Source organism: Canis lupus, chromosome 17 (assembly GCF_011100685.1).
Source record: "Canis lupus familiaris isolate Mischka breed German Shepherd chromosome 17, alternate assembly UU_Cfam_GSD_1.0, whole genome shotgun sequence".
Taxonomy (NCBI): domain Eukaryota; kingdom Metazoa; phylum Chordata; class Mammalia; order Carnivora; family Canidae; genus Canis; species Canis lupus.
Window position 1 is genome coordinate 28,945,025 of NC_049238.1, and position 23,181 is coordinate 28,968,205.

Genomic DNA, 23,181 nt, shown 5'->3' on the forward strand with positions numbered 1-23,181 from the left:
CCACACTCCTTTTCCATTATTCTGGCTAGACACATTTTCAGATTATTTCTCGAAAGTTTACTCTTTACAAAAGCATTAAATATAGCATGAGATGGACGTTTGTGTGACTTCATCAGAAAAAGTAACCATTTTCAGCTAATGATGCAGTTTCAGGTTTTTATTACAGTACAAATCCTGAATATCATATTTGTAGATTTGTGTCAAATATCCTCACGTATTTTTTTAGAAATGTGTTACACACAAATGTTGGCAACTTATAATTCTAAGATAATAAGTTGTAAAAGAATATATTTTAAGACAAGAAGTCTATGGTACCTTATGCTGCTCTTAAGTAGGGACATAAAAGAAATATACCAATTAGTGAATTAAACTCTCAACAGAAAACTGGAGAACAAGGTGAAAAGAATAGGAAAGAAGTTATTTTTCCCAGGAAACTAAATAACTTGACTTTAGGTCAGCCTTTTGGAATGTAGTCAGGAAAACCAAAATAAGAAATGAGATGCAACTGGCGGGAAGTCAGGAAGACCATAAAAAGTGGCTCAGTGACTCCAGAGCAAGAAAAGGATAAAGGAACACATTGCCCCTTTATTACATGAAAAGAAAAGCAATAATAGTAGATACCAAAAAGCCATAGGTTTAAAATTGCTTTGTTGAGGATATTATTTTTTTCCAAAACTGAGTCAAAGCTTCACAGCTGAGGTGAGAGGATTAGTAGGGCTAGCACATTGAAGACATTATTCAAAATGCTCTCAATCACTGATTGTCTAAATACCTTATTCAAAAAATAAACTTACACTATCACGAATTTTAGCCAACATATATCTATACACTATATATTAGCATATTCTAAATAGATGATAAATTCCTTGAGTGGAGAAACTGGTTTGTACTTATTTTACACAGGCAAATTTCTAGCTCAGACCCAAAAGATTAGCAGATAGTCTAAAAATATTCATTAAATTCAATTAGGATTTGTAAAATACCTGACGAAATGTATTAAAAATGGCTTTTCAAAAAGTAAAATACATACATTGTAGCAGCTTGGATTCAATCTTGATTTTTCAGATAATGCCTTAGGTATTTATTTTCATCATGATATAAGTTTCAGGGCTTTCAATTTTTAATTTTTATTACTCTGGTGGAAAATACAGAAATATTTAGTAAAGGGACACTTTTTAGTTGAAAAATTATAGACAACTCAGTTTGGAAGGTATGTATTTTTAATTTTTTAAAATTTTTTTCACAGCTTTATTCTAAACGTTTTTAATTTATTTTTTTACATTTTTTAAATTTAAATTCAATTTGCCAACATATAGTATAACACCAAGTGCTCATCCCATCAAGTATCCTCCCTCCTCATTGCCTGTCCCAGTCACCCCATCCCCCCACCCACCTCCCCTTCTGCAACCTTTTGTTTGTTTATCAGAGTTAGGAGTCTCTCATGGTTTGTCTCCCTCTCTAATTTTTCCTCCTTTCCCTTATGATCCCTTTCACCATTTCTTATATTCCACGTATGAGTGAAACCATATGATGATTGTCCTTCTCCGATTGACATTTTTAAAAAATCAACATTCAGGTATGCCTGGGCTCAGCGGTTGAGCGTCTGTCTGCCTTTGGCTCAGGGCATGATCCCAATCCGAGGGTCCAGGCCCACATCATGCTCCCTGAGAGGAGCCTGCTTCTCCCTCTGCCTGTGTCTCTGCCTATCTCTCTGTGTGTCTCATGAATGAATGGATGAAATCTTTAAAAAATAATGATAATTTTAAAAATAAAAATCAACATTCATTGTGTAGCTCATACAGTTAGGGGACATAAAATGATCGAAGCGTAGAACCGGTAACTGTTGTATCCAGCAAGGATTTTAGCTGCATTCTGCAAGAAGAGGGATGGCAAACATCTATTTTCAGTTTTGATCCAACCTAGTAGTGCCCCTCCCTTTAAAACATCCTCTCCAACACCCCCAGGCAAGCAGAATGCTGACCATGGGGAACCCAAAGACAGCAAGCAGTATGCTTAGAAACAAAGAACTCCAGGACCTTGAAACCCAAAATCCTAGGATAGGAAGTACTGGAAGCAGGAGAAAACAGAAAGAAAAAAAAAAAAAAAAAAGCATAAGAGACTGCCTTTTAACAGGCTAGTGAGCAGAATATTTAACAATTTGAATTTTGAGCTATTTTAGACAACAGACTGATCATTTTCTATAATTAGTAATAAGAGCCCTGATAAACAGAAGGGAACAGCCCCATAATTTACAGCACACTAAAAGAATGGCTTAAGATACCCTGAAGACAATTCTAAACCAAGGTCAGCTAAAACAAAGACACAAGTCTGAACTCAACCAGAGTTCAGAGATGAAGATATGATTACAAGAATATCATTGTACACTATATAGAAGTATCCTGAAGTAGAGATACTGTAGTCTATAAACTGAGCAGACAAACTTGGCACAGACCCTGGCTCTGACATTTTATAACTAACTATTTGATCCTCAGAACAGGAAACGAACTATTCTGAGCCTCTGTAGCACTTACTTTAAATGTCGTTGTAAATGACATGTGATTATTTGAAAGCTTCTGCTCTGGCACCTGATAGATTGCAAATGGACAGCAAGTAGTACCTATTTTTATTATGTTCTTTCTCTTATTGTTCTAGTAAGTCTTCTTTTAAGACAAATGAATAGGATACTCTTCATGGTTCTCATTCTGTAGTGTCACTTCAATTGCTTTCAAATAATGCTATGCTTTCCTCATAAATCCAGAGTTAAAGAAACTGCTTCAGTCAAGGACGAGAAGCAAAATGGGTAAGCAATGCCTACTCCAGAAATGTGGCCTAACGAGCCAGTGTCTGTTTTGAGGTGGCATAGAAGATAGTGGCAGGAAGATAATGGCAAGATAATGGCATAGAAGATAATGGCTTTTACTAATTTTTTCAGCTTTTATCTTGAAAATTATGAGTTCAGGAGACAAGAGATGACTGCTTGAAGGGGTAGCAAAAGGATTACTCTTTTACCAAGAATGTCGGGCATCAGAATCTTTAAAATGTCACTTATAAAGGGTTCAACATAAAGTACATAGTCAGTACATGCTATTTTGTTTTTAAAAGGGAAGGAAAAGAAAATAACATAGGTTAATCAATTTCACATAATCACATGTTAATTACTAAATAAAACCATACACTTGTTTCACATTAGGATGATACTAAAGGAAGTTAAATTCTAAACTCTGCAATAAGATACGAATTACAGCAAAACATTTACAATTAGGATTTGACACTTCAGATCTCTCATAATATACGATCATTTGAATCATGAAGTTCCTGAATTACTGTTACTTTCCATGACCTGGTGCTACTTTGGAAGACATAATTGCCAAGAACTTTTGATCATCTTTATCACTAAGCATAATTATTCACTTTGGAAAAGTATAGTTGGAGGCTCTAGAGCAGAGATGACAGTCAGCATCATTGAACTCCTCTCCCACCTACACTCTGCAGTCACCTGCTTCCACCTCAAACTCTCCTTCCAGAAGAGAGCTCTTGCAGCGATGGATCATTTGGGCTCTGTGTCCCACAACCCTGAACTCCAAGAAGAGGCTTTTGCCTTCTGATTTCTTTGGCTTAATGTGTCCATCAAAACCAAAATAACAAAACAAAAGAAGAACTAAGTAAGGTCCAAGAATCAATACTAGACTGTAACTATCATAAAGAAGAGTTCTGTTTTCCACTGTGTGTGTGCGTGTATGTGTGTTTCTTACTGGTGATTTAACTGCTCTATCTTGAAGTACCATTCCTTCAGTTATAGTAGCACAGAGTGGTTCAAGTTTGTTTACACATAAAAACACATGTGTTCAGATTTAAAATTTTTGGTATAATTTTGTAAACATTATCAAAATGCTCGCCAAGTTAAGTGCCAGGAAAGTCCATCACTAACTGCCCAATTTTTCATACTAACAGATATCCAAGGAAGGGCTACCCCTTATATTTTCAAAATAGAGTTGGCTACATGCTTATTTTTTAAATACACCTATTTAGAAAAACTAAGTATATTTTTACTGTGCCAAGAGTGATTTATTAAAGAAAATAATACTTAGCTTCAAATTTTCTGAAATCTAGCAAAAATTTTCATGAACCACTCCTAACAGCCAGTATAAGAACAAAATTCTTCACACACATACAAAAAAAAAAAAAAAAAACCTAAAATGACTTATTTCCACAGGTTTCTTGCAGCAGTTTGAACTAAGAAGGTTTTCTATGAAATGCATTCATTTGAGAAAGTTTGAACAAATGGGTAGAAATGATTGACAGAACATTTCCTTCTAAATAGGTGACCTCCACATGTAGCTCAGTGACACTCATACAGATAGACCTTAATAAATGCCTGCTGGTGGATGTGCATGTTTTAAGCACATACTCCATTAGCATCATTGATCCACATTCTTTGCACCATATGCTTCAATTAAGTATGAAGTGCCAGTGTTTTACAATTGTGGTTTAGAGTTCAGTTAGTCATCCAGTCAACAAACATTAAGTTCGTGCTATTCATTTATTTATTCATTCAACAAATATTTACTTCGTGCCTATAATATGCTCAATCCTGACCTTAGTTTGGGAAATTTAGCAGTGAATCCAACTGATAGTTTCCATTTCTGCCAGAAACGTACAGACCAGAGAAGAAGGAAGCAAGGAAGCAAGTAAATATATAAGCAAGACTATTCAAGTAGTGCTGAGTGCTTAAATTAGAATATTGAGACGGAGTTTAACTTGAAGGAGAAAGATGACCTTTTTTAGACACCGGAGACAGGAAAAGTCTCTCTAAGATATTGGTTTCTGAAATAAATGTAGTTAGCAATTCAAAAATCCAGAAAAATAAATTTCCAGGCAAAGAAAAGAATTAGGGAAACTGAAAGGAGTTTAGTTACTTTGTGGAACAAAGATCAAATGGCTGAAGAATGATAAGTATTTTTATTTTATCATAATTGCAATGAGAAGATAGCTGAGCATTTTTTGAAATCAAGTTTATTGAAGAATAATTAGTACAAGTAATTTGTACCAGAAAATCATCCATTTTAAGTGTGTAGTCAATGAGTTTTGTCAAACGTTTATAATCATGTAACCATTATCCTACACCATAATTAAGAAATACAATATTTCCATCACTTAAAAAAGTTACTTCATGCCCTTTTGCAGTCAATCCTGTCCCTTACCACAAACCACTGGGAATCACTATAATTTTGTCCTATAAATGGAATTACACAGTATACAATATGCAGCCTTTTGTTTCTGGATTCTTCCACTTCACGTAATGCTTTTGAGATTTGTCCATGTTGTTGCGGATTGATTTGGAATCCCATTCGGTATAAAACAAGCAATGTTGACTCAGCGATTAGACAGACATACAAGTCTAAAGCTCCCAGGAAAGGTCAGATCTACAGTCAAGATTCTGGAGTCTCAACATTCACATGGTATTTAAAACCATGAGGTTAAACACTATCACCGAAGGGAAAAGTGAAGGACTGAGCCCTGGCATCCTCCAAATGTCAGAAAGAGCCAGTAGATCAAGAAGAAATATACAGTGAAGTAAGAAGAAAATAAGAAATATCACCGAAGCCAAAGGAGAAGGCATTTCAAAACAAAGAGAATGGTTATCTGTGTCAAATATCACATTGGATGAGGTATTACTATTGATTTGTCAAGCTGGAAATGTTGATTACCTTGATGAGAGCTGTTTTAATGGCCCCATGCCAGACAGTGAAAAATGATTGGTTTTCCCCAGTGAACCAAGAGGTGAGAATACCGACCCTCTCAGAACTAATTTGTGCCTTCAGTTTGGTTCTTTATTAACTGCATATAGAGACTGGGAATTTAACATATAACTAGCTATTCGACAGAAGAGTTTAGAACTTTAGGGAAAAAAATGGAATTCTTTGGTTCTTCCTCTTTGTCCCCTCAACAAAATTTTGATACAATTACACCAGAGAAGAATGGAGTGTTATCATTTTAATGCTAACAGTGAGAGAAGGATACCATTTCCTTATATGTAAAGGAAGAGATTTACTCTTTTATAAATTAATAATTCAGAATATGTTTGAAGACACAACCAATTAGCTGCAGTAATTTGCATTTTTATGTTTTTTCATTAGTTTTCTAGGTCCTTTTCTGCTGTTTCTGTAATGAAAATGCAATCTTTCAAAGGTGAATAGCTTTTTTGTATTTGCTTGGTAATGAGCTTTCTGCTATTATCAATTGGCCAATTTCATAGATTTCGCATAACATGTAGCTGTTGGTACTGAAAGGCTACCAAAGCCATATGATTTTGAGTTTCATTCTTTAACTTCGTGCTGAAATTCTTCTTCTGCTAAAAATGTGTTGGATAGATTTTTTTTGTTTGTTTCTGTATTTTGTTGCTGTTGTTGTTATATATTTTTTAGTTTTGCTGAGCTTTTTATATGGGTTGGACTCAGACCAATATTCACGAAGCATCAACTACAAATTCCACAGAATGTTGTATATCTGACTTATTTAATCCAAAACTCAGCAGTGTATTCCTGCTGCAGCATTACAGGAAGACAGACTATGAGTGAGTAGACAACACCACATGATTAAAACCGTGCATCATAAAATTATTCCCTCCTCCAAATTCATACAAATTTTTTATCCTCAGGCCTGACCCACCAAGGGCAAAAAAGATTGAGACAGAGATGTGTGTAGTATATTTTAAATCTAACTGACAAGCTTTAAAAACATAAAGTCATCATTATCATTAATAAATGTTAGTTAGATACACTGGAAACTCCATTAACCATCAGTGAATTAATTGTTTAATTGTTCAGTAGGTGAACTTTCACTCTGAGTGACATCTTTAAGCATCATAGGGGTCTCCACTAATCACCTGGTTCATTAAAACTGGAGAAGCTGAGTTGTAAATATTTATAGACTTATTGTCGTCAAAATAAGTCTTATGGTTCTTGATTGCAACACCAAGGAAAAGAAAAAAGAGAGACATTACCGAAAAACAATGCATAAACCCAAATAAAAATAGAAAAGAATAGCACAATTATGGGAGAGACGATATCTTTGTTCTTCATAACCCTGAGGCAAATTGTGACATGAGTAAAATTTGGTGTCTCCCTTCTCCAGAGACCAGATCCTTATTTTCATGACCTTCCACCACAAGTGTGCCAACAACAGACCATGTCAGTCATGGTAGCTTGGCTATATTGTGCTATGATAACAAGTGACACCAAAATCTCAGTAGCTTAGCACACACCAAAATCTGCTACACATCTGGGCAAAACACAAGGTCATAAGTCCTCAGTGATCTGACTACTTCCATATTGTGGCACCTGCCTCTTCTCATGATTCCATGTTCACTACAGCAGGGGGAGAGTGCACTGGAAGGTCCTGCGCCAGCAATTGAATGCATCAGCATTGAAATGGCAACCATCTCACAACCCAAAAGCCAGAACTACTTAGATAAGCCTGCAAGGGATGCAGCAAAGTTTAAATTTCCCATGTGCTCCCCCCACAAAAAGGTGTATCAGAAATGAGTGATCACTAGAAGTTTCTACACACTGACACTACCTATAAAAAAAAAATGCCCAAGCTCTCAATCTTTCCTACTCTGTAAAATTTGCCCAGAAATCTGAACTACTAAGTTGACAAAATCTTATCCTGAGCACCCTTCTGTCCTCTCATTATACACATGAGCAACACAGGTGAGGGAAAGGCTTTGTCCTGGGTCCTTCTTTGTTCATTTCCATGACTTTTTTCTAGCATGTCATGACTCTTACACTCTGGGTTAACCCCTTCTCTCCTCAACTTCAGATCCATATATTTAATGCCTATTAGTATCTCCATTTGTGTGTCTAATAAATATTCCAAACCAACATGTCCCAGCTGAACTCTTCATCTTTATGCGAAAATCTTCTTCATTCAACCTCAACTAATAGCAACTCCATTTTTCCAGTTGCCTATGCCAAAATCTGGGAGTCATCTTTGATTCTTCTCTATCATACTCCACATCCAATCCATCATGAAATTCTTTTGCCTCTAACTTCAAAATATGTCTCTGAAAAAAAAAATATGTCTCTGGCTGATGTAAACTGGCTGAGTCATTCTTTTGGTTGTGTAGTACCTCTTCCACAGCAGAAACTCTCTGGTACATGTTAGTGCAGGATGCAAATATCTTTACATTCTGTGGCTAATCCCATAGGTCCTCTTGCTCCAATTACTTATTCCTATTCTGCTAATTTTGCTCCTTCCAGAATATGATCAATCAGCTAAGTCATTTTGCCACTGTTCAGAAGTTTACATTTAGCCTTACCTCAATTTCTCCATGTGAAGTGGACTACTAAGTACAATGCCCAAAGATATGTCCATTAAGAATTCTCCACTCACCTCTAACAGGGTCACCCCTAAATGGGGTTGTCATGCAGCAGCAGTTCAATGTTGACATTCATAAACATACCAAGCCAACCCATTCATGAATCAAGCTCTCCCTCTGTGCAAGTTAGTCATCAGAAACCCCCACTCCCCCTAAGTGTGAGAGATAAGGCAGTGACAATGAACCATTGGAATGTGGCCAGTGAGCTTTCTCGTCCTCCTTCCCCATAAATACCTAGTACAAAAGCCAAACCTCAACCAATATCCAAAGGGGAAAAGGCTTCTGTGGTTGCCTTCTCCTTGGAAATTCCTATCATGAATTATATTTCAATAATGTTACTTTCATTCTGCCTCATATTATAGACATTTGTAAGCAGGTCTTATCATGTTCAGTTTTTTCCCCATTAAAATAGAACCTCCTAAAGTTGTAGACCATGATTCCTTTACTTTTGTATGCCCTGCAGTGCCCTGCACTGTGCTACAAATAGCATGGTCAAGTCTATACATTTGAAATACAGAGAAAAGAATCTTGATTTGTGCATAAGCTGAACAATGTGGAAATTACCTGAGAATAAAAAGATAGCATTGTCTGGAAAGACAGCAAAATACTATAAAAACATTATTGGGTTCCATACAAAGTAATCCAGTGCTAGGAAGGCAAAGGTCTAAGTCTTCATAGCCTAATGAAGGAACATGGACTTTGGAGTTGAACTATATTAGTTTTGAATACCACTCATTACATGTTGAAACTTGAGCACAGTATTTAAATGTTCTGAGCTTCAGAATCTCTGTTTGTGAAAGGAAGGAATGTTTCTCCTGCAGCCTTGCAACAAGACATATGAAGTAACATATATATAAGGTTTCTTGAAGAGAGATCAGCATACAGAGCATATATGTAAGTGCTTGATAATTCTGGTAGTTCTGTCAAATATGACTTGATATGTGCTAGCATATAAAACAGTAAACAAAGCAAGCCTAGCTGCCCTTCAGAAATAGTCAAAAGAAATGACATCAGCAATTTATTGAACAAAAGGAAACAAGATGAATCAGTACAAGACACAATAAGCAAGTGGCTTTGTGATATGGGAAAAAACCCAGACCTGTGTGTTAGATGTGAGTCAATGCTTTTCAGCTTCTTCTTCTTCTGTTAGATTGTGTAAAACATTTAAGATATGAAGCAGAAATCAATTTTATCAAATCAGTTCACTGAATAAGTCAGCCAGCAAATATACATTTTACTTTTGCAGAAACTATTTTTGAGAATGTCCATGACTCACATGGAGTCCCTCATAGGGGCAAGAATTACCAAGGTAGGGTCTTCATCTCTAACCATAGAGAATGAGACAGGAGTAGCTGTGAGTGCCCATTCCAATTAGATTAAAAAAAAAAAATCCCCAGGTCTTTAAGTTGCTCAGTGGGAAAGCAAATAAGGCATAGAGAAGACTTACTATTCTGTGTGTTTCCTTAGCTTACCTCCTCCCTTTCCAACACTCCCTCTCTGTTGATTCTTGCATCTCTCTGGTCCTAGAGACTGGAGACTACATCAAAGAAAACTGTTGCAGCCAGGAAATCACCAACACTAAATTTTCACAGTTCGAGTGGTCTAACCACTCAGATTACCACTGACACTACCTCACTCTCTTGCCCAGCTTCCTTCCATGCCTACTTTCCTGCCCACCAAGCCATGACTGCTATAGCAGGGAGAGCCAGACCACAGAAACCACATCCTTGAAGAGTGCAGTTTCCATTCACTGGTTTTCCAATGGCTTAATGGTGCCACTGCCCAAGTCCAAGAATCATAGACCTTGAGAATTGTTTAAAATACGAAAGCCTATTAATCAATGTGAAAATAATAAGATTAGAAACACCATTTTTAATGAAGCCAAATAAAACTACATTTATTTTGTACTGTTCTCTTTATGGCTTTAGGCAATAGGCAAGAGTTGATTCTTGAATGACGACAGAATATAAGAGATCCTTAATTTTATTAAATATGCCCTTAATACTTTTACTACCAGTATCCAATGAATCCCCAGTCAGTGTTTAAGATAAGGTTATTCCAAAATTCAAATACTCATTAGTTACATTTTATTAGGTAGCCAATATACTCTCCACTTCATTCCACAACTGCAAAATATAATAAGAGATCCATCAAATATGGTGAAGACACAGTTAAAATTTTATTTTTTAATTCTATTTTTATCTAATATTTATTCTGTGCTCACTCAGTGCTAGGCACTTCACATGGATTATCTCACTAATGCTAAAAACATTTCTTGGATGATAGTAATACAACTGCCTTCATTTGGTTAATAAGGAAACGGAGGAAGAGAGAACTGAACTTGCCTTGCCCAAGGCCGTTCACCAGTAAGAGGCAGTCAGGACTGGAACAAAGGCTGTCCAACTCCAGAGAGCCCCCACCCCCACCCCCATCCTCAGGGCCCCTCTGGACTGAGTCAGAAGGGCTGGGCTATCCACAAGTGACACGATGTCAGTTAACCCAAGTATTTCACCTAAATCTGATATTCTTTCCGTATACTAAAATGTTAAATGAGTTGAATAATATTCAAAAAATATTTATGAAATCCAAACTGTTTTATGTATTAATGACTGGCTAATGGCTTGCAATTAAAGCACAATCTGTTAAACCCAACAAACAAACAAAATAGCTTATCGGTATGGAATGTAAGCAGGGAATGTATTAATGGACTACTGTTTTTCCCTGCTGCTATATTTGGCATTTCATTAGCTCACAAAGTGTATAGCAGAAAGAGAGTAGATTGGCTTTCTGGGTAAGAAAATGCATGATACCTTTCAATTCTCACGTTTATTAAACCCTCCAAATCTCTGCTATCACTGTCTATTGCCAGATAGCAATGCAGCATGTGCTGTACGATGCAAAAGGACAATGCCAGTGGGCTTGAGAAAATGGGCTCAAATCCCCTTAGGAGCAGAAACCTGGACTTTTTCCTTGACCACAGAAAACACCAAGAAATCATGGCTATCTTTTTTTGCAGATGTCTGCTACTGATTAATAGTATGATGAGGCAAGAGCCTATGAGTGACATTGCCCAAATACATCAGAACTCATGGAAAAACACCCAAAACGCATACCACTTCTAACGGCGGGTTAGTAATAACATTTTTGCACACAAACAACAGACACATTTCTTATTTGATTTTTCATTCACTGATGGCTTATTATGGGAAGCCACTAGATACATAGCCATCACGTGAAAATAAATATCTGTTCTCAGCTACAGTCATTTCTTCTTACTTTTGATTGCATCCTCTTCTAACATCTGTTTCTCAAACAATGGTAGGTTTCATACTTATAATGCAAATACTTAACAGGAATCCATTCTTCAGAGAAAAACAAAAATAAACCCTCAAGGTTCCGATTAGCTTTATTAGAGTGTCTGGAAATACGGCTGCATTCCTGGAAAAACGTTTCAAGTTACTGCTCTCTGAATCAGAATTATTAGTATTCGAAAGAAGAGAACTATGTTGCCCTTCTAAATATTCACTCAAGAAATCTGCAGGAAATAGACCCAAACTCTGTGGTCTTCACAATAATGCTGGGCTGTGAGTTCGAATACAGTTGCTCCTTTTGGAAATGACCAGAAGTGGCAGATGAACTCTCAGACATTAAAGTCCAACTAAACTGAAGGCTTGTGAGATTGATTCCATTCAATAATTTCCTTATCTATCTTATCATTATCATCATCATCATTGTCAACGCCAAAGAAATCTTTTGTGCTTTTAGGAACAATATTCTGAAATTGACACATCCTAGCAAAGTAAGCTTGCCAAATTCAGAAATGCCTTCACAGGCACAATAATGGGATTTTAAATTAAACACAAATTGCAATCCTTAACTTACCAACGAACAGCAGTCACACACACTATGTTATTAATATTTATTCTGCATAGCAAAGTCACCAGGCTTGCTTGCTCTGATAGACACACCTTCCCTCTCTGGCCTTGTTTGGGGGTCTTCTTAGGTATACCAGCTTGACCAGTCTTGGCATCAGCAAAGTAGGGAGCTGACCATGTGTGCTTTTTGGGCTCTAACTTCTCCCCTGCCTTGTCTAAAATCACCACTTCTAAAGCATATTGAAAGATTCACATACAGAAAAGGAATATTCTAGTAGGAAGACATGGCAATAGTAAGCTCCAAGGGATTATAGTAAACTAAACCCTAGAATGTGGTAAGTCAACAGGTAGATAGATCCTAGAGTGGTGTCTCAATGGAAGACTGGGACAGGACAGACCCATCTTAGAGTTAGAAAATCCATTTCAGGAGCCTGAGAGCTAGATGGTAGAAGGAAAATATCTAAGAAAATAGCCTGAATCACTGAGTAGCTATTATGCTATCAGGAAGCTTGCAAATGCTATGCCCTTGAAATAGAGTTGCCAGACTTAGCAAATAAAAATTCAGGATACACAGGCACTCCAATAAATTTGAATTTCAGATCAGCAACAAATAATTTTTTAATAGAAGTCTGTCCCATGCAATATTTGGGACATATGTACATTAAAAAATTATTTGTTTATCCGAAATTCAAATTCAACTGAGCATTCTGTATTTTGACTGGTGGCCCCTCCTCCCCTTTAAATAACAGATGTTTCTGCCTGAATTGTATCTGTAGGCCTGTGTCTACCAGAACAGCAGTTCTCAAAGGACGGTCCCCGCATCGTGCACCTGGGAAGTTGTTAGAAATGCAAATCCTCCTTCCCAGTGCAGACCTAACCCATGCCTGGGGCCCAGCAATTATACCAAGGCCTCTGGGAGACTCTGCTATACGCTCAAGGTGGAGAACAGTCTCCCAGAGCACCTGAAGGCTGAGGCTCTGGAGGGTTGGTGAGATAATGAATAAAAGAGAAGAATTTGATCTGAGGAGTCTATAACAAAGGGATCCCAGATATATTAACCGGATTGAAAACCTGCGATTCCTGATCCCCTTGCGAGGTGACTGTATGCATTTGGTTTGATTCCTGCCATCTCCTTGTTCATTTTAGCAATTATTAACAAAACCAGCTACAGAAAAGAGTTTATGTGTTTATCTGCAGGGACATGGATGATGGAAATACCTGCCATTTTTGAAGGAAGAGTCAGAAAAAAGAGAATAAATGAAGCCTTAGGCTCTGGGGCTTCCACAAAATGGCCTCCAAGTCCTGGAAAATGAGGCATGGGGAGTTCCAGGCAGGAAGATCCTTGTGTTTCCTGATGGGAGTGAGGAGGTGAGCGTGGAAGATGTTTCTCTCAGCTCACAGTCACTCTGATGGACTCAACACGGCAGACCTGGTGTTCTCTGCCCCTGGTTCCTGCGGTATGCCAGCATGTGACAGCAGCTGGGAGAGAACCCCTCAGCAACATCCCGGCCACACTATGGGATGATGCAGCTCCAAGATGTACTTGCAGTTTCCAGGCCTCCCTGCCCCCACACCCATCATCCCAGGGGCGCCTTCATCCTGAAGAAGGAAAGCCCCCTCACCTCCGAGCTGCAGGTTAAGGGGGCTGCTTGCATCCAGTCCACTCCCAAACTCATTTTCTCTTTAATTAACCAGAGAAACGCAGGGTAGCCTAGTGATTAAGAGCAGGGGCTCCCAGGTCTCTGTACTTAACAGCTGTGCCTAAGTTTTCCTTCCTATAAAATGTAGGTAATTATAATACCTATCTTTGAAGATTGCTATAGGATTGAAGAGCCTATGCATGTAAAGTTTAGAACAACATCTGGCTTACAGGAAGTGCTCAATAAACGTTAGCTGTAATTATTACTATTACTGCTCCTATTAGCACTACCACTAGCAATCATATTCCCTGGACTCAGTGTTCAGACGAAAGAAGTGAAAAGTGATATCATGTCAGAAGATAAAACACTGTGGGCTGGGCTGTGCTTTCCCAAAGTCAGTCTATGATTGAAAGCTTCATTGGGTTTCCTAAAAACCAATGCAGGAGCTCCTTGTATATACAGGTTCCAATTCTCCAGCGTCAGAGGTCTGATCTGGCAAATATGGACTGGAGCTCCAGAATCCAGGTGTCCAACAAGTACCCTGGGAGTCTCTGGCAGTTTCTGAGGTGTAGGAGGGAACCCCTGTTCTGGCAGATGATGTCCCCTAAAGCACAGGTGCCCACAGCTTAAAAGAAGAACTTTTTAAGATAACACATACTTCCATGTGATCACTTGCTTCCTTCTCCTTCAAGTAACACCCTGAAAAGTAAATTGATGGAAAATGTTTGGTGTTTTACTACAAGACTCGCAGTTCTGTTGGCTTCAGAAGAGGTTCTTTCACTCTGATGACACGTGGGTAACAACAGTAGCTGTTAGGTGTGAAGTGTTCACAATGTGCCAGTGCTATCCCAGGCAGTGGTTGTTCAGACCATCTATCCTTTCCAGGAAAAAGTATTATTCTCATTTTCCAGTTGAGAAAGCTGGAACATCAAGTTGTTAAGCACTTGCCTACAGTCACACTGCTACAAAATGACAAAATCAAGATATGAGTCCATCAGACAATAGAGCTCAGGCCTTTCTTCTCTACACCAGTAGCTTCCAAGCATCAGTGGGGGTGGGTGGCGAGGGAAAGAAACTCATCTGAACATTTTTCTTAAAATTCAGCTTCCTGGGTCCAAAACACAAAGATTCTGGTTCAGTAGTCCTTGTTGGGGTCTAGAAACCTGTGTGGTGAAGAAGCAGCCCATGTAATTCTGATGCAGCTGCTCTCAGCCTACCTTGGGGAAGTGCTATTCAGTACAATTGGTCTCCCTTTGTTTTTGTTTTTGTTTTTTTTTTAAGATTTTATTTTTTTAGAGTATTTTAAGTTCACAGTAAAATTGAGAGGAAGGTACAGAGAGTTGCCACATATCCCCATCCTTACACATGCACAGCACACCCTCCCCTCAACAATCAACATCCCCCACCAGGGTGGGACATTTGTCACTATATGTCAACTTTCATTGACATATCATAAGCACCCAGAGACCATAAGATTCACCCTGGTGTCATATATTCTGTGGGTTTGGACAAATGCATCAAGACATGGTTCCAGCATTATAGCATCACACAGAATATTTGCACTGCCTGAAAAATTCTCTGTGCTCCTCCACCTTGATTTTGAATCCCTCAACCCCAGTGAATATAAAGAAGCTTAAAAGAAGTCGCAATTTTTTCCCAAAATAACAGTTTGCTGTTGATTTTTAAATGTTTAAATAAAAGTTGTGTGATTAGCACTTGCTCCAAGGATATCTTAGCTCTAGTTATCACCTCAAATGGCAGCAGATAAATGACCAAGGTTCCTTTTGGATTATGTCTTCAACAGAGACACTACTTTGAAGAAGATTAATTGTTTTAAAAGGATTGTTGTGTTGCTTTTTGTTTCCTAGCCATGCTGCCTAGATGAAATATACTTCCTTTTACATTATCTTGAAATTGGAAATTATATTCAGATTCATGAATGGAAGACACAGACTTTCTCATTTTTCTTTATTTTAAAATAACCACAAAAACCCTTTAAGTATCTGCAGTACAGACAGATAGAAAATTACTAACATTTATGACATAGCATACCATAATGTTTCAGGATTTCTTTTACTTTGGTGCCTGCCATTCTTGGCACACAGCTTCGAAGAATGAAGAGGTAGACCAAAAGCAGAATGGTAGGCAGCAAAGTTTATTGAGCTATAGTACAAAGCTCCCAAAGAGGGAGGGGACCCAAGAGGGTTGCAGATTTGGCATTTAGATCTAGGGGTTTTTATGGGCTTGTTGGAGGACTGTTTTAATCTGGTTAGCCTTCCATGTGCTCATCACCCAATTCAGGTTTTGTCATCTACCTATCACACATGAAAGGGTGGAGGGCTCCCTCCAGGGTAGTATAAAATTCTTTAAAGAGTAGTGTCCTCTTAGGGGGACCCCTTGTTCCTGCCTGCCTTTTTTCCAACTGTTCTTTATTAATAACATCAATAAATAAATGTTTGCATGGAACCAGAAAAACAGTGACTTTGTTTCACATCAAAATTCCGATCTGATCTTGCTATCATCCCTGTGTATGTGGTGATAGCAGGTGTTTAAGGTAGGCCATTAAACATTAGTTCTCTTTCTTGAAAGCACGAGGCCATATGTCTGACCCCCAGCCCCAGGAAGGCTGAGGAGGTCCTGGTCACAAATCAACTGAAAGACTAAAGAACCTGAAGTATATAACAGTCAGAATTGGAGAAAGGTCAAAATATCCCCACCCTGAGGTAAGGGTCAGGAGCTGGCCCCCTTCTGCATGTGGCCTCTCTGTGACTTCTAAAGCACCACAGTGAATAAGCAGGCCAGATAGGTGGGAAGAAGCAGGGCCTGAGTCAAATCTCTTAAGCTTTCTCAGATTCAGCTTCCTCACCTGTATATTAGGGGTGGGGAGGTGAGCAGAACTTCTTTCCTCATGGAGTTGTTATAAGAATTAAATGAGATTACTTCTATGCAGCCCTTAACATAGTGCCTGGCACAGTGGCACATAGAAAATACTAAAAAAAAAAAAAAAAATGCTATATCATTCCTCTAACAATAAATTAGAAACACTGAAAAGTTTGTCAGGCATAGTACAAAAGAAAGGAAAATTGTTAAATGGTGTTCTCCAGAGCCTTTTCACACCCTCTACACTGATGCCCACATTATCAAAGTGCCCAGGCTTAAAATAAATGGATGCACAAGCTGATCACTGAGAAATACTAAGGTCGTTTATAGAGAAGGCAACCCAGTGAGTATACCTTTCATTAATGTTTCAGGCAACAAATTCTATCCAAATACAAATGAGATCACATCAGGCTCTTCCAAGATGTCAACAGCAGGAAAGTTAAGGAAATCTGTTTATGTTCTTTTTGTAACAAACACCCGCTAATTGGAAGTAAAAGACTCTCTCTGGTCCTGCTTCCCAGGTACAAAGCACTATGTCTCTGATTAATGACCCAGGTATCTACAGTAACTACTATGCCAACATTCTCAGAGTCTAACGGAGTCAGCTTCCTCTGCCCAGGTGTTCAACTGATGCCCTCATCCTGGGGGGCATCCGGTAATTAGCAATGCCAGCAGGTGTTTGCACTTGCTGCTGTTCCTGGTAGTGGAACATATGTGTCAGGTCCCTGTTGGGGGGAAGAAAGGGGGTGAAATAGATGATTCACCCTAGCAAGGTCAGCTCTTCAAAGAAAGAAAAAGCAAACTTTCTGCTTCTGCATCTCCTTTCCTTGTTATTCTCTAAAACCTGCAGCTAATTTTGAAGTTGCCTTGGCATTCTCCAGCTGCAATTTGGCAATACCTCCTCATGTGGGCACCCTCCAAATAACTCCCTTGCAATTTGCTGTGCTCTGGGCCTTTTATTTACTTACTTACTTACTTACTTACTTACTTACTTATTTTTGCAGTTGAAACTTCCCTGTCTTGAATCTTGCCACATTCTCTCAGACCCGACTCCCTGACTTTCCAGGGAATTCTTAGCTAGGCTGATAAAGTAACTCTGCTGAGGTATAGTGAGTGCCCAAGTACTACTTGGAAAAGGGTTCCATCCCACACTAACACTCTTCCCACAGAATATATTCAGATGTCTGCTAGTAAGCTAGCTCACCAGAAGGGGGATTGGGAGAGTGAGCCCAGGTTTGTGGCATTTGCCATTTTGTACGGTGCAAATGCTCCCACCATGGCCAGTTTCAAGCCTCTGATATTGCAGAGTTGTAAAGAGATGCATAGAATCAGCTGAATGAACTCCAGCAGACCCCTGAATGTAATATGATTCATAATGGTTTCTAAAGAAACTGTCATTACTCCCAGGAATGAGGATAGCATGGCAGGATCAGGTTGGCTTAAGAAACATTTTAGGGCACAAGGGTGTCTCACGGAATTCTTCCAATTGCATTGAGGACTTCTGCAAGTTGGCAAAATAAACTTGCATGCTTAATTCCTTTCCCTCCAGGGGATCCTTTAAAAAAAAAAAAAAGCTAAAAGATTTTTTTAAGTGTAAACATACAGCAAGAAACAGGGGGATGAAAGCCATCAGAAAAAGCTAACTTTGAACAAATTTTTATGAGATGGAAAGTAAGCATACTACTGATGGATCGATAGCACAGAGCAGAGGAACACACTGCCCCAGGAACACTCGCAGAAGAAACAAGGATGGAAGCCTGACATCCTTGACACCCATGGCAGCCCTCAAAAGGCTCAGCACCCTGGGAAGACTAGAATGGGAAGATGTGAGGGAAGGGGCTGAAAGTTGTAAGGAGTCGTGTAGAAGTCAAGTGGTTTGTGGTAATGGAAATGCTTGGCACCTTCAAGCTGATGAATAACTGAGTGAAGACAGTGTAGAGGGAAACAGGAGAAGTTTGGGCTAAGTGGTCCTTAAAGAACTCTCTAATTCCAACCAAATCAAAGTCTTCAGGGATCCTACTTTGCGGATTCGGATTAATCACAGGATGTCAGGGTACCTAGTTATATATAGCTTTGGGAGTTCTCCCAAATGAATGCATACCTGTCACTGAGCACCTATGCCAGCGTGCACAGGAGCAACTTAAACTCTCTGCACTAAGCGAGTGTAGCCCATGCTCAACAGAATAGAGTGCTGGCACTGGAGAGAGACATTCAGGAGCCCATCGAATGTTCTAGGAAACACAGCTTTAAGCTTTAGATGGCAGAGAATTCTGATTTCAGTAAAAGGCTGTGGCCTTAAAGAACTTGCTTATTTAGGAAATGTTCTCATCTCAGAGTCCGTATAAACACCCTGTGCATCCATTAAATAAATATGCATACGCTTACTAAGAGCTGGTTCTCAGCTCCACAGTGCAGAGATAGGGAGATGAATCAGGGCAGGTCTGACATCAATATGCTTAGAGGAGAAGGGAGGGAAAGGGAGGGGAGGGGAGATGTCTCCACAGAAATGTGACACTATTGCTTTAAGAGGAGAGAGTGGTGTGGTGGTTTATAAGAGGAATGGAATATTCCCAGCCTGAGGGAAGCATGGGGTACTAAGGTAGCCAGATAAAACACAGAACACCCAGCTAAACTGGAATTTCAGAACACCATTAAATATTTTTTTAGCATAAGTATAAATATGACAACTGTTGGGGCTGGGTTTCATAGGGCAGGGAGGGTATGAATTGCCATGGAGATTGGGCGCAATGCATTCCAGGCAGAAGGGAAAATAGTTTTTCATTTTCAAGCTTAGAAATCATCTTCCCCTATCTCTTTGTTTAAAATTGCAACCACCCAGGGGTGCCTAGAGGGCTCAGTAGGTTAAGTGTCTGCCTTCAGCTCTGGTCATGATCTCAGGTCCTGGATGAAGCCCTACACTGGGCTCCCTGTTCAGCATTGGGGAGCCTGCTTCTCCCTCTGCTCTCCTCCTGCTTGTGTGCTCTCTCACTCTCTCTCTCTGTCTCTCTCGTATGTGTACACACTCTCTCTCTAATGAAAAAAATGAAAATATAAAAAATAAATCACAACCACCCATTCCTGCAGGATTTTTCTCCATAGCACTTATCACAATATGACATACCATGTGCTTTGTTTTTTTTTAATTGTTTATGTCCCCCTTCTAGAATGTTACAGCAGGAGATATTGTCTGTATATCCCTAAGCCTGCAACAATGGACCATGTAGATGCTCAATACATACTTGTTGACTGAAGGAAAGACAAATGAATGCGTAAACAAATGAGGAAAAAAGATGGGAACTGATTCATTCATTTTCTTTCTCTTGTGACTGGCACTTAAACCTGCCTGGTTCATATTGGTTGAAATGTGAAAACACGAAGACAATTCCAGCCCTGAAGTAGCATTTAAGCTATATGGGGTCAGAAAGACATCAGCCAAAGAGACATACGATCATCAAGAAATATAAACTTGGGCAGCCCTGGTGGCTCAGCGGTTTAGCGCCGCCTTCAGCCCAGGGTCTGATCCTGGAGACCCGGGATCGGGTCCCACGTCAGGCTCCCTGCATGGAGCCTGCTTCTCCCTCTGCCTGTGTCTCTGCCTCTCTCTCTCTCTCTCTCTCTCTCTCTCTCTGTGTGTGTGTGTGTGTCTCTCATGAATAAATAAGATATATTCTTTTAAAAAAAGAAATATAAACTTAACAAAAAATCACAACTAATGTCCCACAAAACCTGTGTCACTTCAGCCGAGCCAGCGGCTGCTGCAGGGGTTGAGAGACTCAAGTCAGCAGTGACAACAGCATAGAAGGGGCAGATCTGTCACTGGTCTTGCAGGTAGAGGAGGAGACAGAGCTGCTGCAGAGCAGCACCGCCCTCAGACCTCAGACGGCTTTCCTCCACAGGCCACATTTCCCCAGGAGGCAAACACACAGCCTAGACTCCTGCTACTGCTCCTCTTCCTGCAAAGCAATTGCCAGCTCTGCAGATGCACTTCAAAGATGGTTAAATGTCCAAGTGCAGGGAGAGCCGCACTCCACGGAGAAAGGTAGGAGGTATTGCAACTAGGGATTAGGAGAATGTATTTTGCATTCTATCACCTGTGGTGGTCAGAGAAGGCTTGGAGGTTTCTCATAACCAATGGATGCCACAAACTGTGACAGTGTCCCTCCCCTCCACCTCAGGAGAGGTCTACACAAAAGGAACACCTCCTACAAATGAAGTCGGGCCTGCTTGCTGTCAATCATCTCCCCGGATAACAAGCTCTCTGTCAAGGAAGAGGCATGCGTCTGCAGATGCTAATTGATGGGCAGGTTTGAGACAGGAGACTCTCAGGAAGGAAGAGTCCCTTCCACTTGGCAGCCACCGCATCACTAAGACCTTTATCACGTAGCTAATACAGTTAAGTTTATCCCTATTCTTTCCCAATGTGTAGGTCGCCAAACTGCCTAAATAAACAAACAAACAAATAAATGAATAAGCACATAACAAGGGCACGCAGAGCTGTTTTTTAGATGGCCATGCATTTGTGCCTTTAGCTTCCTATTTTTCTATTTCCTACTGACATCCCAAGGCCTTCGTTCTCCGTTATTAAATTGTCAGTCACTGTCTTTACGAGCTCATGCCACTTCGACTACCACAGCTAGAAAGCAAAAGGGAAGAAAGAAAGGAGGAAGGAAGGGAGGAAAAAAATAAAGTCAAAGCAAGGAAAGGAAGGGAAAGGGCAAAGCCAAAGATGTCGTGGAGTACATGTTTCTACAGGAGCAGTAAACAATAAGAAAACAAATCCAAAACCCTACTAAGACATCAAGAGCTGTCTTCGAGCCTATATTTCTCTAAAACAGTGGAAACTTAACTTTGCTAGAATAAGCCTGCACTACTTAAGGACTTGTTCACTGGCATATTCCCAGGGCCTAGAAGAGGATCTGGCACATTGTAGGCACTCAGTAAATATGCACTGACTGGATAAAAGCATTAATCAGATTATTTACATATTTTAATGAAGAAAAATATCACATGATGGTATTGTTATTTGAAATGTTTTATGTAAATAGAACTAAATGGAACAGGGAACTTTCCATTTAATTAAATCAAAACATCATGACACTGAGGATAAGGAAAAAGTCAATCTTTGTCCAAGCCTCTGCTCGGAGTAGAGTGTGACACCTGTAGCTTGGGATGGCACCACTGCCTGTGTACTAACATTACTGGGAGGAGAATAAGATTGATTCACTGAGTCCCAGCCAACCCTTAGTGGTGTGTTGCTTCTAGAAGGACTACTCTGTGTGCTCCATTTCTATGGAAATTTCTTTTTTTTTAATTCTTTTTTTTTTTTAAAGATTTTATTTATTTATTCATAAGTGACAGAGAGAGAGAGAGAGAGAGAGAGAGGCAGAGACACAGGCAGAGGAAGAAGTAGGCCCCATGCAGGGAGCCTGATGTGGGACTCGATCCCGGGTCTCCAGGATCACGCCTTGGGCTGCAGGCGGCTCTAAACCACTGTGCCACCAGGGCTGCCCCTCTATGGAAATTTCTATGGAGCATACAGTCCAGATGGTCCTTCCCACTGACCCACCATGTTGGTAGCATGATGCCATTACAATCAGGCTAGGAGATAGACACATTTCTTGTTCTTCTTTTTTTTTTTAATTTATTTATTCATGAGAGACACAGAGAGAGGCAGACACATAGGCAAAGGGAGAAACAGGCTCCCTGTGGGGAGCCTGATGTGGGACTTGATCCCACGACCTAAGCCGAAGGCAGACGCTCAACCACTGAGCCACCGAGGTCCCCACATTTCTTGTTCTGATACCATAAGCTTAGGTAGGCCAATGAAACCTAAGGAGTTTTGCATTGTTATTTCAGTCCTTACTCTGTCCAACAACTATTGTCTTAATTACAGAAGGCTGTGACAGCATTCATTAGAATTAGGCCAAGTGTGGTGTTCCAAACACTTGGTGTTTCTCAGGAAAGAATCAAGTTGACAGGAGAGAGGCTGGGATGATGTTAAGGGAGGGAGATGTTGAGAGAGGATGGGCAAGAAGCAGTGGTTAGATGTCATTTCTGCCTCCTAGCCAGGAAGTTTAGCCTACAAATATCAGTGAACTGGTTCCACACCATTCAATTTCTTATATGAGGAATGACACTTCGAGGAAAAAGAGACTGAACACATTTCAGAATGTTCCCTGCCCTGGCTACATTACCTGCCCTCATGAACCCAGCTGACAAGTAGTGTGGTTTCTTCAAGGCTACAGGTGGGAGCAGGTCAGAGTAGTGGTTGTTACAGTGGAGAGAGCAGAGAGGTAGGAAAACAAATTAAGGGCAAAAAAAGGATTCAGAAACCTTGCTCTATAGAATCTGTTGGGATCCTCACTTGCTTTTCCTTTCCCTTTTTCCATGAAAATAATTATTTTCT

General features: G+C 39.7%; 1 long non-coding RNA gene across 2 annotated transcripts in view; it reads left to right on the forward strand.

Moving 5' to 3' along the window:
* Positions 1-14,845, forward strand: part of LOC119869791 — a 29,833-nt gene extending 14,988 nt beyond the window's left edge. For both annotated transcript variants that reach the window (XR_005371865.1, XR_005371866.1), the window contains exon 3: positions 13,453-14,845. This is a non-coding gene — a long non-coding RNA (uncharacterized LOC119869791). The remainder of the gene's footprint in view (positions 1-13,452) is intronic.
* Positions 14,846-23,181: the final 8,336 nt, after the last annotated feature.